The following is a 14,400-nucleotide window of genomic DNA, read 5'->3' as shown; positions in this document are numbered from 1 at the left end:
GTGCGTGAGATCAACAACACTAGCACTTACCTAGAGGGTTTTTTTAATACTTGTTATCTGAAGCTATAGTTACGTCTGAAGAGTATTTTGCAAACAGTTTATAAGGGAAGTAGTTTCTTCGTCTGTCTGTTTGTGTGTGTGTGTGTGTGTGTGTGTGTGTGTGTGTATACATGTGTGTGCGTGCGTGTGTGTATGTGCGTGGTATTTTTTAGGAAATGGCATCTTTCCTAAAAATAATACAGGACTACTTTCCTTTGTGACAACCAAAAAAATTCTATAACCTGAAAATGTTTCATGTTCTTTGCTGTGAATCTCTTAAAACAAGGAACGCATTTTAGAGACAAAAAGAAAAAGAAAAAAAACCCACATCTGCTATCCAAAGATTTTAGTCTTTTTCAGGGTTTTTTTGTGTGTCTCTGTTGCTTTATATAATGCAATATTTTGTAGTGAAAATAGATAAATCTGGTTTCTATCTGACGCGTTTTTTCATATCTCTCATGAATAGTGAGCTGTTTTGCATATAAATAAAAGTATCAAATAAAGCTGGTTTTTCCTAATTATTTTTTTTCTGGTTGGTCTTTCCATGAGATGGAAATGAGAGGGGATGCACAGCCTGAATTGCACAAAGATTTAAAAAAACCTTGCTTTCTAAAACTGTCTGTGGAAAAGTCTCAACAGGTTACATGCATCTTCAAAGAAGGCAGCTGTTTTAGCTGTTGGAGAGTAAAGCATCCTCTTGAGTAAGACCTCAGTCCTGCAGCTGAACTCACTCTGATTTAGCTTCAAGACTAGGACTTAAATGTGCATGAGTTTCAGGACATTCCTTATTACATTCTAAAGGTTAGCCCTTCACCTCAAACAAAACATTTGGCACCTGTTTTGATTTGTTTTGCAAATTACTTCCTGAAACATTCATTTCAGGGCCTAAAATTTGATGTTTTCTTTTTCTCTTTAAGTTGGATCCACACCTCTTCAGTCGGTCCTGATTTTGGTGAAATGCAATTAAAAAAAAATCGGCTTTCTATTTATAAAACCTCCAGCCACGTGTACTTAACAGGGCTGCAGTTCAAATGACTGGCGTTTGAAATGTGGCACTTACACAGACCTCATATTGCAAAGGTTTATTACCAGCATGAAATTCATATGTATAGGGGACCTAACAAGTTTTGTGCGCCATTTAACTCATTAAGCTCCTATCTGGCTCCCTGCTTAGTGTGAATTTTACCCATGGTGCTGTATACTATGAGTACTACCATTGAATTCAACAGGGTTCCATATACAGCTGTTAATGCATCCATTGCAAGATCGGGCCTATAGTTTTCCCTGATGAGGCTTTGCACAGTGGTACAGTCCCAATCAGCTGGAAAGCTGCCTGCTAAGAAGCTGTTAAGTAAAAAGGTAGCATTTTCATATGTGCTGGGCAGGTTTAGAGGTTTTGTTGTTAGAGGGTCAGTGCTTTCCTTAAGTGCTACAGTGCTCAACTCATCTAACTTTGGAAACTTTTGAACCAGTTTCCTTCAAACATGCCTTCTTTTGTAGATCACTACATTAACATTATGCCAAGTTTAATGATAACTGAGTGATTACATTTGAAGTTGTGTATATTTATATTCAGCAAGCTCTCAGGCTAGTTTAATTCATAGGGGCCATATAAGGTATATATCATAACTCATATCTAGAATTTGTGTACATGTGAAAATGCCTACTTTGCCCAGGTTCTGCTTTCAGTTATATTGGTGTAAAGTAGTGTGAATACCATTAAACATAGTGGAGTCACACCAGTACAAGTAGGCTGTGGTATGAAGAGGCACTGATCAATCCCTGACTCACTGGTACCCTTGAATGGACCTTTTTCTGCTTCATGCAAAGACACTGGGAGTTTTGCTTTTGACTTCTGTGGTAACAGACAGAAAAGATACAGGTTGTCAGCCAGTGGTTTTGAAGTCTTTTTGTTATACACTGAAAGTGTTTGCTTCCTGCCATTCTTTTTCTTTCAGGAAAAAAAAGTCAAGGAAATTAATATGAGAAACAAGCAACATGAAGAGATAGGAAATTTGACAATTGGATGAACAGCCTTAACTCTGGCCCCATGTGTTCCTGCATTAGGATCTAGCTACATTCATCAATAATATGAGCTCAGATTATCTTAGATGTATGTGCACTTAAGGAAATAGCAACATATATTGCTGTCTTATTATTTGGATTATAATCTGCTTTATTATTTGAATAGCTGGATGTGATCACACAATTAAAATTATCTCATTCTGTGCAAACACACCAGTGGGCAGTGAGCAAATATAACATTAATATGTCCTGATGTTTCAATGTTTAACTTTGTAGCCTAACATTGCTCTCCTTTATTTCTAGTATTTAATAGTAGGGAGGCATTAATGCTGGGACTGTGAATATGGGAATGGTCAAAGTTTCATTCTGAATCTAGACCTAAATCTCGATCTGAAGAATACAACTCCGGTGCATCTCTAACTGATATGAAGTACGGGACTGACAACTACAAAATACCACTAGCACCCAGCCAGAGGAAATGTCTTTAACATGTACAGGCGGGATCTGACATTAATATAGCTACTCAGCATGCTATTAACATAACAGAGATACTATTTATTTGCAGCATTGTGTTAACATAGGGACAAGCATGTCACTAACAACAAACCTAGAGCATGCACCTAACAAACAAAACACAAGGCTTTCAGCTGAAACAGAGAAATGGTGCCAGTCACCAACTCAAGTGACATGGGTCAGGCTGTCATGCACAAGTAACTTAAAAATAACTTATGGACTTCAGTGGGACTATACAACCGAGTAAAGGCAGTTTACTCCTGTCCTATGCACTTCTGTGGGTAAGAGACTGGATAATCTCAAGCACTGAACATCCCACAATCATAGAGATCTGAGTTACGCTGGTAACAGACGTGCAGGCACAAGTGAAAGAGTTTTCCAACATATGCTTCTACGCTACAAGCCAAATTTCTTCTTCATGAATAACTTATTTACTGACCAAGAATTAGTGCCTGATTGCTTTGTGTATGAGGAAGAGCTGTCCAAGTTAGGTAATACAGCTGTGGAGATCCTGAAGGATTTTGTATGAATTAATAACTTTCCATTAGTCGTACCAGAAGGCAGAAAAGAAGTGCTTTTCTTTATGTAACTCTACAAAGAAAAGGGTTCTTTTCCAGTGTATTGCTATGAAGACATACCTCAGATAATCTATCTGTCTGTTTGTCTATCCAGCTATCTATCTCCCTCCAGATACACCCATCTAGCTAGCCATCTATGTATCAATTGGCCTGTCAGTAGCTCCATCCCCATACACACCCACCTCTCTGTCTCTGTCTCTCTCTCCATCTATCTATCCTGTAACCTAATTAATCTAGCCCTTTTAGTGTGGCTAAATATGTTCTAATATCAGCCATTATTTTTCAGGGCTCCTGGTTTATTCTCTAGCGGAGAAAAGATCAATAACCACAATAACAACCAACCCAAAAGGAAGCAGCAATCTCCTGGCACTTTCTCTTTCTTTCGAGGTGATTTTATTTCCCCTGCCTCTCCCCCTGGTGCTGGATTTCTCCTTTTCTGTGCAGAATGGCCATGTTGTTTTATCCTGTGTTCTATTTGCATGTGGGCTTCAGATTTGTCTTTGGCTCCTTGTATGGTTTGGGATGAGACCCTCCTGTCCCCAGAGAGGGGGGCAGGTGTTGCTCCAGTCGAGCGAATGGAACCAAATTACAGGACCGTCTGTCGCCTCCTCTGGGAGATGGCGGAGGGAGGGAAGGAGGGGAGGGAAGCAGGATACCACATGACAGAAAAGAAAAGCAGAACATCATCCTGATGCTGATAAGAGCCTGAAAACATGAGTCACCCCAGCCCACAGCCCCACCCAAAACAGGCAACAGCCACCTGAAAAAGAAATGTCAGAATGAGAGACACAAATACACTCAGCCACTGTGCTCAAAAGAACAGGCTGGAAACTAAACAAAGCTTGCATCCACTCACCTTTGCTCTTCTTCTTAAAACTTGGCCTGCCCAACAGGTTTTTCTTTTAGCTCCCCTGTCTCTTTGATCTTTTTCTTCAGGGCCCCCTTACAAAACACCCCCACCCCTCCACATGACAGAGCCTTCTTTCATTTCTACCCAAGAGAATTTTTACAACCTTTTCTCCTATGCCCGAAGAAGGGTGCTTGTGCCAGAAAGCTTGGATTTAAAGACTTTTTTTTTTGCAAAAATCTAATTAGTTTAATAAAAGATAACACCTCTACCACGAGTTCTGATTACTTTTGCCTCTAGACCAATACAGCTACAACTTTTCTCCCAGTGACAGTCCCCGTAATCTTCTCTCAGGCACTCAGCCCCATGTAGTTCTCCCATCCTCATTCCCCAACCTTAACTTTACCTAGAAGATTTCCTTCTCCCTCAGCCCTTCTCTGGACAGACTCTCCCTCTTCCATGCCTCCTTACAGCCCCGTGGAATGTCACTTGGGGGTTCAGACTAATATCACTGTCATGGAGCGGGGAGGTTTGTGCTTCACAACTTGAAACGTAGAAGAGCTCTCCCCTGCCCCAGCTGCTTGGTTGCGACAAGCATGAGGCTGCCAGCATCTTGTGTTTCGGTTCAGAGGCAGAGTAATACAACCCTGGTCTTGCTCTTCTTCCCTCCTGGAGGCTTTATACTTGTTCTTTCTTTGCTGTTTTCTTGAATTGGACATAAAAGTCCCCTAGCCTGTGACATTTCCACCAGTTCTTTTGCATAAGGGAAAAGCCAGTTGGTCCTGATGGACTCAGTGCTGACCAGCCCTCTCAGTACCTTGGCTCCCAGCTGCAAGGAGGATCCCCATACCCTGCCTAACTACACCTTCTGCTCAGACATGGTATCCCATGGGTAGGGTTGTCAACCCTGCAGGATTGCCCTGGCATGTCCAGGCATTAGATATAAATTCCCAGGAGACTGCAGAGAGTCACCCTGGAAATAAATGATAGGTCGTTCATTAAAAATATATTAAACATTGAATCTGATTTATGTTGTAGTCCAGTGGGTTTTTAAAATGTATAATAATGTGCATTTGCCTTCCTGATGTAAAGTCTATGCACTGTAATCCATAACTGATACACACAAGCCCACGGGCATGTTCGCGTTGTGTGTCATGGGCACATCAGCATCTGGAAACCTCCTGGAATAAATTCAAACAGAGTTGGCAACCCTACATAGAAGAAATTCTGAGGAAACAAAGCTAAAGAAAAGGAGGTCCTCCTAGGAGGAGATGAACTCAACCTAGATTGAGAGCTTTTTTTCTTTCAATAGTGCAGCGTTGGAGTGAGAAGGCCTGCCTAGCCATTGGGACTCCTGGGTTCTATTCCTGGTTGTACCACTGACATGCGGCGTGACTTCTCGCAAGCCATTCAAACCTTAACAGGAACCAGCTTCCCTTTCTACAAAAATGGAGACCACCCTTCCCTACCTTGCAGGGGGAACTGAAGGATGAGTTGTACAATACATTTATAAAGCATATTGGAATTCCCAGGGAAGGGAAACAGTGATGATTATTATCCCTGTTGGCAGAGAGTGTGGTTATCACAAATAGTTTTGCTTTATTTTCACTCCCTACAGTCAGACTCAGCCAGGTGCACATCAAGGTGACATAGACCAGCAGGTGTTTCCTGCTCAAAGTATTATCATTATAGAGTTACCACTAGCTGGCACTCAATGCACTATTTGCACTTACTATTAGGCTGCACAATCAGTCTGACATTCCAGATGACTTTATGTAATCACAATTATTATTACAGTGTTTATGATGCTCCAGTAAGAGATCCAAATCTGCCTGTAATTTGGCAAGAAAGGTGGTGATTTGAAATTCTGGAGAATTTCATAAGAAGTAGTTTTCAGGTACTTCATCCATCCTCTGACCCTCAGCTTTGAGATTTTCTGTCTGTCTTTCACTCCTATGCACATGCACACACATGCATATACAAGCCAGTGGTAATGCCAATTTCTGCAGTGGGCAGAACTCCTCAGACAGCAACAGGCAGCACATAGAGTCAATCTCTTTCAAGACAGAGGAAGGAAAGACAGACACCAACGGGGAGGAAACTTTTCTGGGAGCCTAGGAGAAGAGATGAGTGTGAGAGATTAGAAAAGAAAATGAAATAAAATGGGGAAAGCAGTGGCCAGTGTAGATTAGCTTGAACAGAAGCAAAGCTAAAACAAGTAACAATGAATGGGAAGTGTATGTGTGGGGTTGAAAGGAGGGATGTGGATTTGCAAGGGTGGGATACTGAGTAAAGACAGTGCCTCAAAGCTTGCATCAGGGCTTTTGCAAGGGGTAAGTGTATGAACGCGTAGGGTATGTGAAGGAAAGGCAAGAGTATGACCCCAGGGGAGGGGAAGTAGGGGGAAGGGCAGGAGATGTTGACTGGAAGGGAACTGTGGAGGGAAGGCTGGAGAAGAGAAAGGGTTTGAGTAAGTGGGGAAAAATGGGGACATGTGAAGGAAGAGAAGCTGCTCTGGATAGTAGCACATTACACCCATCTTGGGAATTAAAGGCAGTCATCTAGGAAATTCAAATCAGGAGGAGGCTGACACCATGGAGGGAGCATAGCCACAGGGAATCATTAATTAGACATTAAAGACTATTGTAGGGAGTGAATGACAGTATTAATGGTGTCCAGACAGACAGAATGGGATGGGGGGCATTCTTCCCAAGTACAAAGAACGAGGGATGCAATTCCACCCCTGGTTTATTCTTCAGATGTGCTGTCTGTCTTGTTTCTATTTCTAAAACCTCCCGCACATACAAGTGGCAGAAGACAGGAGCCTCTGCGTCCACAAGACAACAAGGCTTTACAGACCAGAATAACAACATCCTGATAAGCAACCTGGCCCAGTAGTAGGAAAAAAAGAAAGGGTGAAAGAAGAGAGGCTGGAGGAGAAAGGGAGACAGAACTGGAAGGGGGTGGTATCAGAGTTCTTGTGAAGGATGGGGTTGGGAGGGGTTACTTCCCAGAGACACAGTGGGCAAGGACACACCTTTCCTAAGGCCCAAACTTTCAGAGACTACCCATTGACATGAGTAGGATTTCTGCCTGCCCGAGGGATCCTGAATCCAGTCCTGGTTCTAATAAAGGCCTCCAGCTTTCCAAGAAATAGTCGCTCCAGAAAACAGCCACAAAACCTCTACTGAATGTAACAGAGAGGTCCTCTGCAGCAGAGACTGGGTTCCCTCCAACTACAGTCTCTTAGCCCAGTCCTAAAAGCCCTCCATGGGAAGAAATCCCCTGTGGCTATATGAAAAGATAAGTATGATCTCACTTTTCTGATACAGGGACCTTGCTGTCATCACACAGCCATGGTGACTGGCTGAGAAACTGGGCCAAACACAGATTAATTTAATTAATTAAATGGAAACCTGAGGGCTGAACCCAAGTACACAGGACTAAATCCAGAATTGTTTGGGAGGAATTTACCCAACAGTAATGAGAGTGACAGTGAAGATAATAACCTGAAGGTCAAGCCAGATGGATAAGCTAAACAAAATAGCAACAAGCCTAGAGGAAACATCTCAGTTTGGAGTCCAAACATGCAATCATAAGGGTGTGCTGGGGAGCAAACCCTAGGTTCGATTCAGTTCTTTCTTTAATCAGAGCCTATTACACGCTCTCCCCATCCCCAACTTTTGGTGCAGAAAGCAAGAGACAAAAGGGCTGTAAGGTGTTAAAAATGCGGACAGAAGAAAAGAGGCAAGGAAGACCAAATAACTTATTGCTATGTTGTGGAGGAGACTTGCATAGCCAGATAAGTCCTTCAAATGTCTCAGACTTGGGCTGTCTCAGGTCTCTGTGTTTTCATTGGAAATGGCCTCATCAGAGAAATGGCCACTTGTGGGGATGAACCCACATATGGTCAAGTGAAGGGGTTGGGCCAAAAACAAGGCAACCCCAAATAGCAATATCCTCAAAGCTCTGGGTACTTCAGGCCCCATTTTGTGGACAGAGCTCATTTTGAGTGGAAGCCAGCTGTGGCTACTCAATTGGTGAAGTCTTGCCCAGACCAGCGGTCCTTCTTGACAAGGGAAAAGGAAAACAATGGGGCCCTACGATTCAGAGGTAAGGGTGGGAGGCAAAACCCACACCATACACCATACCCACACTATGGCATCCCTCCTTAAATTCACACTCTTCTCTTCAACCTTAAATTAAGGAAACACTTGCTCTCAAAGACTGTTCCCTGGATGGCCTATATAATTGTTCCCCCAACCCTTTTAGTCCTGGGCTCCCCACACAGCTCTGCCAATGCCTCTCAGTCCAGATATCTCAACACTTGCTAATTTCCAAGCCTTCCTTGAATAGAGGCTGCCAAGAGCATTTTACTGTGAGGTGGCTTTGTGATTTTCTTCTCTGTTACCCCTAAGCAGTTGTAAATAACAGAGCTGCAACCCATTCTTAATCCCCAGGTAGTCACCATATCCCTTCTTTATTACCAAGACGCTGGCCAAGTAGCTGGCTGCCACAAGACAGCTTACTTATCAGTAACATCCACACTGTAGTGCTTATGAAATGGGGTTTAGACCTTGAGGTGCTGTTGACATTTACAGGCTTCCAGAGCATCCACTGGAAAAAAAAAACAATATTTAATGGGACACTGTTATATAGCGTAGCATTATGAGAGGGCAAGGTTATTCCAGGATATGGAACCTTTCAGCAAGTCAAATCCAACTTTTACTGATCAAAGGTCCACCGAAGCTAAGTGGTCCATTGGATTAGTATGATTCAAACACACCAACTTCTATAGTCAGTAGCACACAAAGGACAGATGTAGCTAGCAATGCACCTGGCCACCTTTGATTACCCAGCCTGCATACCAGGGTACCAGACAGGTACCCATTTACAGTTCGATCAACAAAGGGCAGCCTTAGGCATAAATCCAAAGCAGGATTCAAACTCACCTCCCTGGAGCCACAGCAAGTCACTCTGATTATACCCTGTGCCCTTAGCGGAGCTGTCTGAAATAACATTCTCATAAGAAGTCTGCTTGGTGGCCTGGGTGGAATGAAATATTGGGTCTTTAGTGGGACTGTTGTTCACAGCACATGAACACTAACATCACTGGCACAAACTGGGAATTTCTGCAGAGAGACCAAAAACTCAGTAAGTGGTGGAGTTCCCTTATATGCATCCACCTAGTTTCTCCAGCGCTGTGTTAAGGCACACTGGCAGGGTGACACTGGCAAACTTGTGCTCCATTCTAGCATAAACAAGTTGTAATAGCATCTCTCTCTTTCCTTCTTAGACAAAGCACATTTAATTACTGTACAACCAAGTTGCAGCAATCTGGATGCAGATAGATCTGAAGCAAATTGAAAGGAAATAGATTTTATGTGACAATGTAGAAATGCTGCTTCTAAAAGGAAAGCACATTAAGATAAGGATGATTAGGTGGATTGGAAGAACCTTGTAAAAGATAATTGCATTCAAATCAATAGTGCCTTCAGCAGAGGAATTTTTGACAAGTTAAAGTTATAGCACTATGGCAATCAAAGAAGAGCCACCATGAGAACAGCCCTTCTCACTGCATGTGGAAGCCTGTGCTTCTCCGAGTTGTGTCTTCAGACCTGAGAGATGCGAATCAACCTCTGTCATTTCTGCCAGTCCTGCAATCAAAATGATACTTCTCCTTGCCTCCATTCCCCTCCTTAAAATAGGGTGATAATTCTTTTTCTCCCTCTTCCCTCAGTCTGTTTAGATTGTCATGTCTGTGAGGCAGTGGCCATCCCTCACTAGATGTGATTTAGCTGGGGTGTGCATATGCTTGTGTCATATGAAGGAGGACAAAGCAAGTTGAACAAAAGCGTTGTTCCTTATCTACTTTCAACTGCATTGTCAGTAAGAGGAGAAAGCAACACCCCAAATCTGAAATCCAGATTTCAAATAGCCCAAAGTTCAAGGGAAGGTTGAGCCTGGCTCTGTTGCTAATTTGTCTGAGAGAGGGCTTACACTGTCCATGAGACAGAAGTTGTGGTGTTCAGCAAGCACTCTGAGCCAATGAGTCTGGACAAGGTCAGTCTCCTTCAGCATCTGAGTTCTAACTGATTAGCATTATATAATGTGAGCTTCTTGCCTAAACAATATAACAGCAAGTTCATCAGTTTCTCTTCCTTCCCTCAAACATAACAAGAAGGAGCAAGAATCATTAATATGACACAAATTTCCAAATACTTATCAGTCTACTACTAACTAACAATGTTCATTGTCTCAGTTGTGCTGTGTGCACCTGCAGGGGCTCCCATGAGGCATCAGCAGCACAGTTGTCAAGAAGAGGTAAGCCCGTTGGTTACAGCTATGTTACATGGGCTCAGCCACACCACCTGTTATGATGTAGAACCCAGTGGGTACATCTACACATGCTATTAATGAGAAGCAATAAACTCTGGTGCAGTTCACACCAGAGTTTATTGCTCCTGGGCACCACATTTACACATGTGCTTGGGACCCCAGCATACCGAGCTGTGTTAGAGCAGCCCCGGCTGGCAGGGAGCCCCAGGGTCAGCCTGCCAGCCTGGGGCTGCTCCGACCCAGCTCATTGTGCTACACTGGGGCTGACTAGGGCACAAGGGTGCTACAGTTTGGGGTTAGTCAGCAGGCAGCCCCACACTGTAGCACTCTTGTGCCCCAGCACAGCACACTGAGCCAGACTGGAGCAGCCTCGGGCTGGCAGGCTGACCCAGTCACCATCTACATGTGTGTTGCGGTGCACTAAATAATGCCACCATAGAATACTACTTGTGTTGGGCAATACTATCCTATGGTGGCATTTATTAGTTTACTGTGGCCTAATAGCACCGCACCTATAGACGCTGAGGCTTTACTGCAGAGCAAATTAGGCAGCTCTGCTGTAAACATCTCATGTAGATGTGCCCAATGTGTTTAATTCTGCTCCCATCTTGCCATGTGGAAACTCTTAGCACTTATGCCCCCAATTTTTCATGCATTCTCAAATGTACCCACCTGCAGCAACTTAAATCCTGCCCTCAGGACAGATGTTTTTAAAAGTCAAACACAAGCTGTTCTTAATATTTCCTGCAAGCTGAATGTTTCCCCCACCCACAAGAACATTTGTTTTTTTCCCTTACCACTACCAGGTTCTCACAGTGCTCCACTCCCATGGCAGGGCTCCCCTAGGGTTGTTGCTTGTCTGAGACCTTCTCAAGCGGGATGGCTGACTCTCACTTCTTGTGCAATTTTGAGAAGGCATCACCTACTCCACCTCCACATACATTTCTTTGGGAGGACAGCCTCATATGACCATGGAGGTTCCTCTTCGTTTAGCATTAGCCCAGCAGCACTAATACTCTCCACTGAGTTCCTACTGTTTCTCCTCAGCCATCAGTACTTTCCATACCATCAAACATTTAGTGTATTTACCTGCGAAACCTCTCAGGTGTTGACCACAACTTGAATAGCTGTCTGAGGAAACAGGCCCTTCCAAAGGGGATGTAGAAGATGCAGAGATGTGAGGTCTGTTTGGCTAAGGGCACCTACCAGAAACCTGCTGATTCATCAAAAGCACAAAAATATTTGGCATCAACCAGCAATTCACCTTTTGTAGGTAGTGGAAAATGTTCCCTTCCATTTGTTTTTGGGGTGTGTAAATAAATAAAGGGCTCTGTGTATTTTTCCAGCAAGCATACCCACTAGTCTCACTGCATGGACATTTCTACCCTACACTGCTTCCAAGGACCATCGCACTCCAGCACGTGCTGTCCAACCACTTGGTCGCACAACCAGACCTGGAAATGAGGCCTTGAAGCTGCTGAGAGTGCCCTCTCCTGCCACTGTTAGGCATGTCAGGGAGCTTGAGAGCAGCAGAGCTGGAGGCATCTTCAGGACAGCTTCCCCAACTCTTTTCCACATTTGGTATATGCAAAGGCAGGGGTGAGGCTGGCTGGACACCAGTGCTCCCAAGGAACTCCAGGGAAACAATGTAGTGTAGTCATACTTTAAGACTCACAGAGCTATAAGCCTCTTCAGCTACTCTTTTAGACTCTCCCTTCTAGTATGGGGACATCCCCTACAGGCACGAATCATAAGATGGTTGAGCTCAAGTTTGTATTATACTGAGAACTTTTCCTGTCTCCTGCAGACAGCCTCAAACTCTGCATCAATGGCTTAGGTCCCCAGTCCCTTCAGGAAGAGCACCTGTTTGATGAGACCAAAGGTCTGACACAATTGTAACCCAATAAGGGGTACCTTTTTCCCCCTGGTGCCATTAAAATCATAGCAGGCAGCCTGTGGGTGGGGCCAGGGCTGGTTCAGGAGTCATCTGATCCAGGAGGAGGGCTGAACTTAGAGCTGATATAAGCCTAGGCCCTGAGCAGAGCTGGCAGTTAGATCCTGGAGGCTCCTGTGAGCACTTTTTTAGCAGGAGGGCTGCTGCTCTGGAGGGCTTCATGGAGAGTAACGCCAGAAAGGGTCTGGAGGTTTGGGAAGGAACTAAAGGGGAAGGAGATTCCTGGGGACCCAGGGAGGGGTCCAGAGCCCAGAGAGAGAGGCTAAGTGTATGGGCATATTGAGGGGTCTAGGTGAGCCCAGAGAGAGGGGCTGCATATATGGGACCTATCAAGGAGTCCAAGTGAGCCCAGAGGGGAGGTAAGAGTAGAGGACCTATTGAGGGGTCTGGGTGAACCCCGGGAGAGGCCCTGAGAGTATGGGGCCTCTTGAAGGGTCTGGAGGAACCTAGAGAGAAGCTAAGAGTGTGGGACCTCGGGAGAGGTCCAGGAGCCTAAAGAGAGATGCTGAGTGGGGGAGCCCAGAAAGGGGCTGAGTGGGAGCCCAGTGAGACCAGGGGGCCTGGAGGTGAGAGTGAGCTGGGGCCAGAGGACCCAGAGGTCTGTAGGCCAAGAGCCACAAAAAATGAGGCTAGAAACCCATAGCACAGGATGCATGTGTGACATCAGTGGGAGGCCAAGGAGCCCCATAGCCCAGGAGCAGCAAGGGTTGTCCGGGGCAGGATAGCCTAGGATCCCAGTAGTGGGGCTGATTGTGGTGGGGTAGCCCCTATAAAGTGCCACTGATGCCAAACCCCAGGGAAGGATGAGTATGGGGTTGTGGGTCATCCTTCGGCAGGAAAAGGCTACAGGAGCACACCCTGACACAAAATCAAGGGAAGGAGGTCTTAGGGGACCAGAACGGTCCAGAGGCCTAGACAGGGGCCAGCAAGGAGCGAGACTAGAAGTGTCCAGAAGCCCAGAGAGGGGCTAAGAGAATGGGAGGCCTGAGAGAGCTTGAGCCCACAGAAGGAGCAATTACACACAGGGCCAGAGAACTCATAGGCCTAGGGGACCAGTGAGAGACAGTGGGACCAAAGGGGTCCAGGAGTCCAGACGGGGGCAGAGAGTGGGACCAAAGGTGTCCAGGGGCCAAGTATGGGACCAGGAGGTTTGAGGTCCCTGATAGGGGCCAAGTATTTTGAAGTGAGACCAGGTGACATCAACAAGTAATAATACCTGCAGGGCATGGATCATGGTGTAGAGGTGAATTGAAGCCATGCAATTAGCCCAAAGGCATTGACCCCAGACACCCAGGGGTTGTAGCAGACTCTCCCTTAATCTGAACCTCATTAATAGGAACAAGTAAATTATATATACTCCCAACCTGGTCATTGGAAATGCAAATAAGATAATCCCTGTGCATATTCAGGTTTTTTCCTATCAGGTTTTGTAATATTATTATATTGGTTCTGGACTGTTGTAGATGGTTTTTGTTTTCATGCTCCTCTTTCTTTTAGGTGCTGTTGAATAGTAAACATGTCTTGTATATCTGAATGTGTTGCTTATGAGCAGGGGACCACTGTTTTTACCCATATATTGGATTCAGGCATTTTCTTCATAGGGATAAGCTCTCCATTGTAAGCCCTGAGTGTCAGCCACTTACCTTTGACTGCCTATGGCTTTTCTTTCAGTGATAATTGACTCCTTTCCCTGAACGCAACTTGACATTAATAAATGTCCTGCTCTCAGGCCAGCAGTCCAGTCATTTGCTGCTGCACCATTGTCCATTGCGCCTATGAAGAACTCAAAGTCTAAGTCCACATAACACAGCATCTGGAGCTGTACATGCTGTGCTAAACTCAAAAAAATAACACAATGCCTGCTGTTTGGAAAGATAGCAGAAATACTATGGGTGTCAAGACATGGAAGAGTACTCAGCAAGGATGAAAAGGATAGCAACAGCACCAGAAGAGTTCTTCATAGGAGCAAAAATCCAGGGAGTGCCATCAGGAACCCAAGAGGCAGTGGTAGGGCTAATGTGTGGAAAACAGCATCACTGTTGTATTCTGAAACATGAGAGTGTCTTCTTCATGTTAAATGTGCTGGCCATAGCTGTTTACCTAAC

The sequence above is a fragment of the Gavialis gangeticus genome, unplaced genomic scaffold, assembly GCF_001723915.1.
Source record: "Gavialis gangeticus isolate Ggan-Ray unplaced genomic scaffold, GavGan_comp1, whole genome shotgun sequence".
In the NCBI taxonomy this organism is placed as follows: Eukaryota; Metazoa; Chordata; order Crocodylia; family Gavialidae; genus Gavialis; species Gavialis gangeticus.
This window is presented reverse-complemented; position numbering follows the sequence as displayed.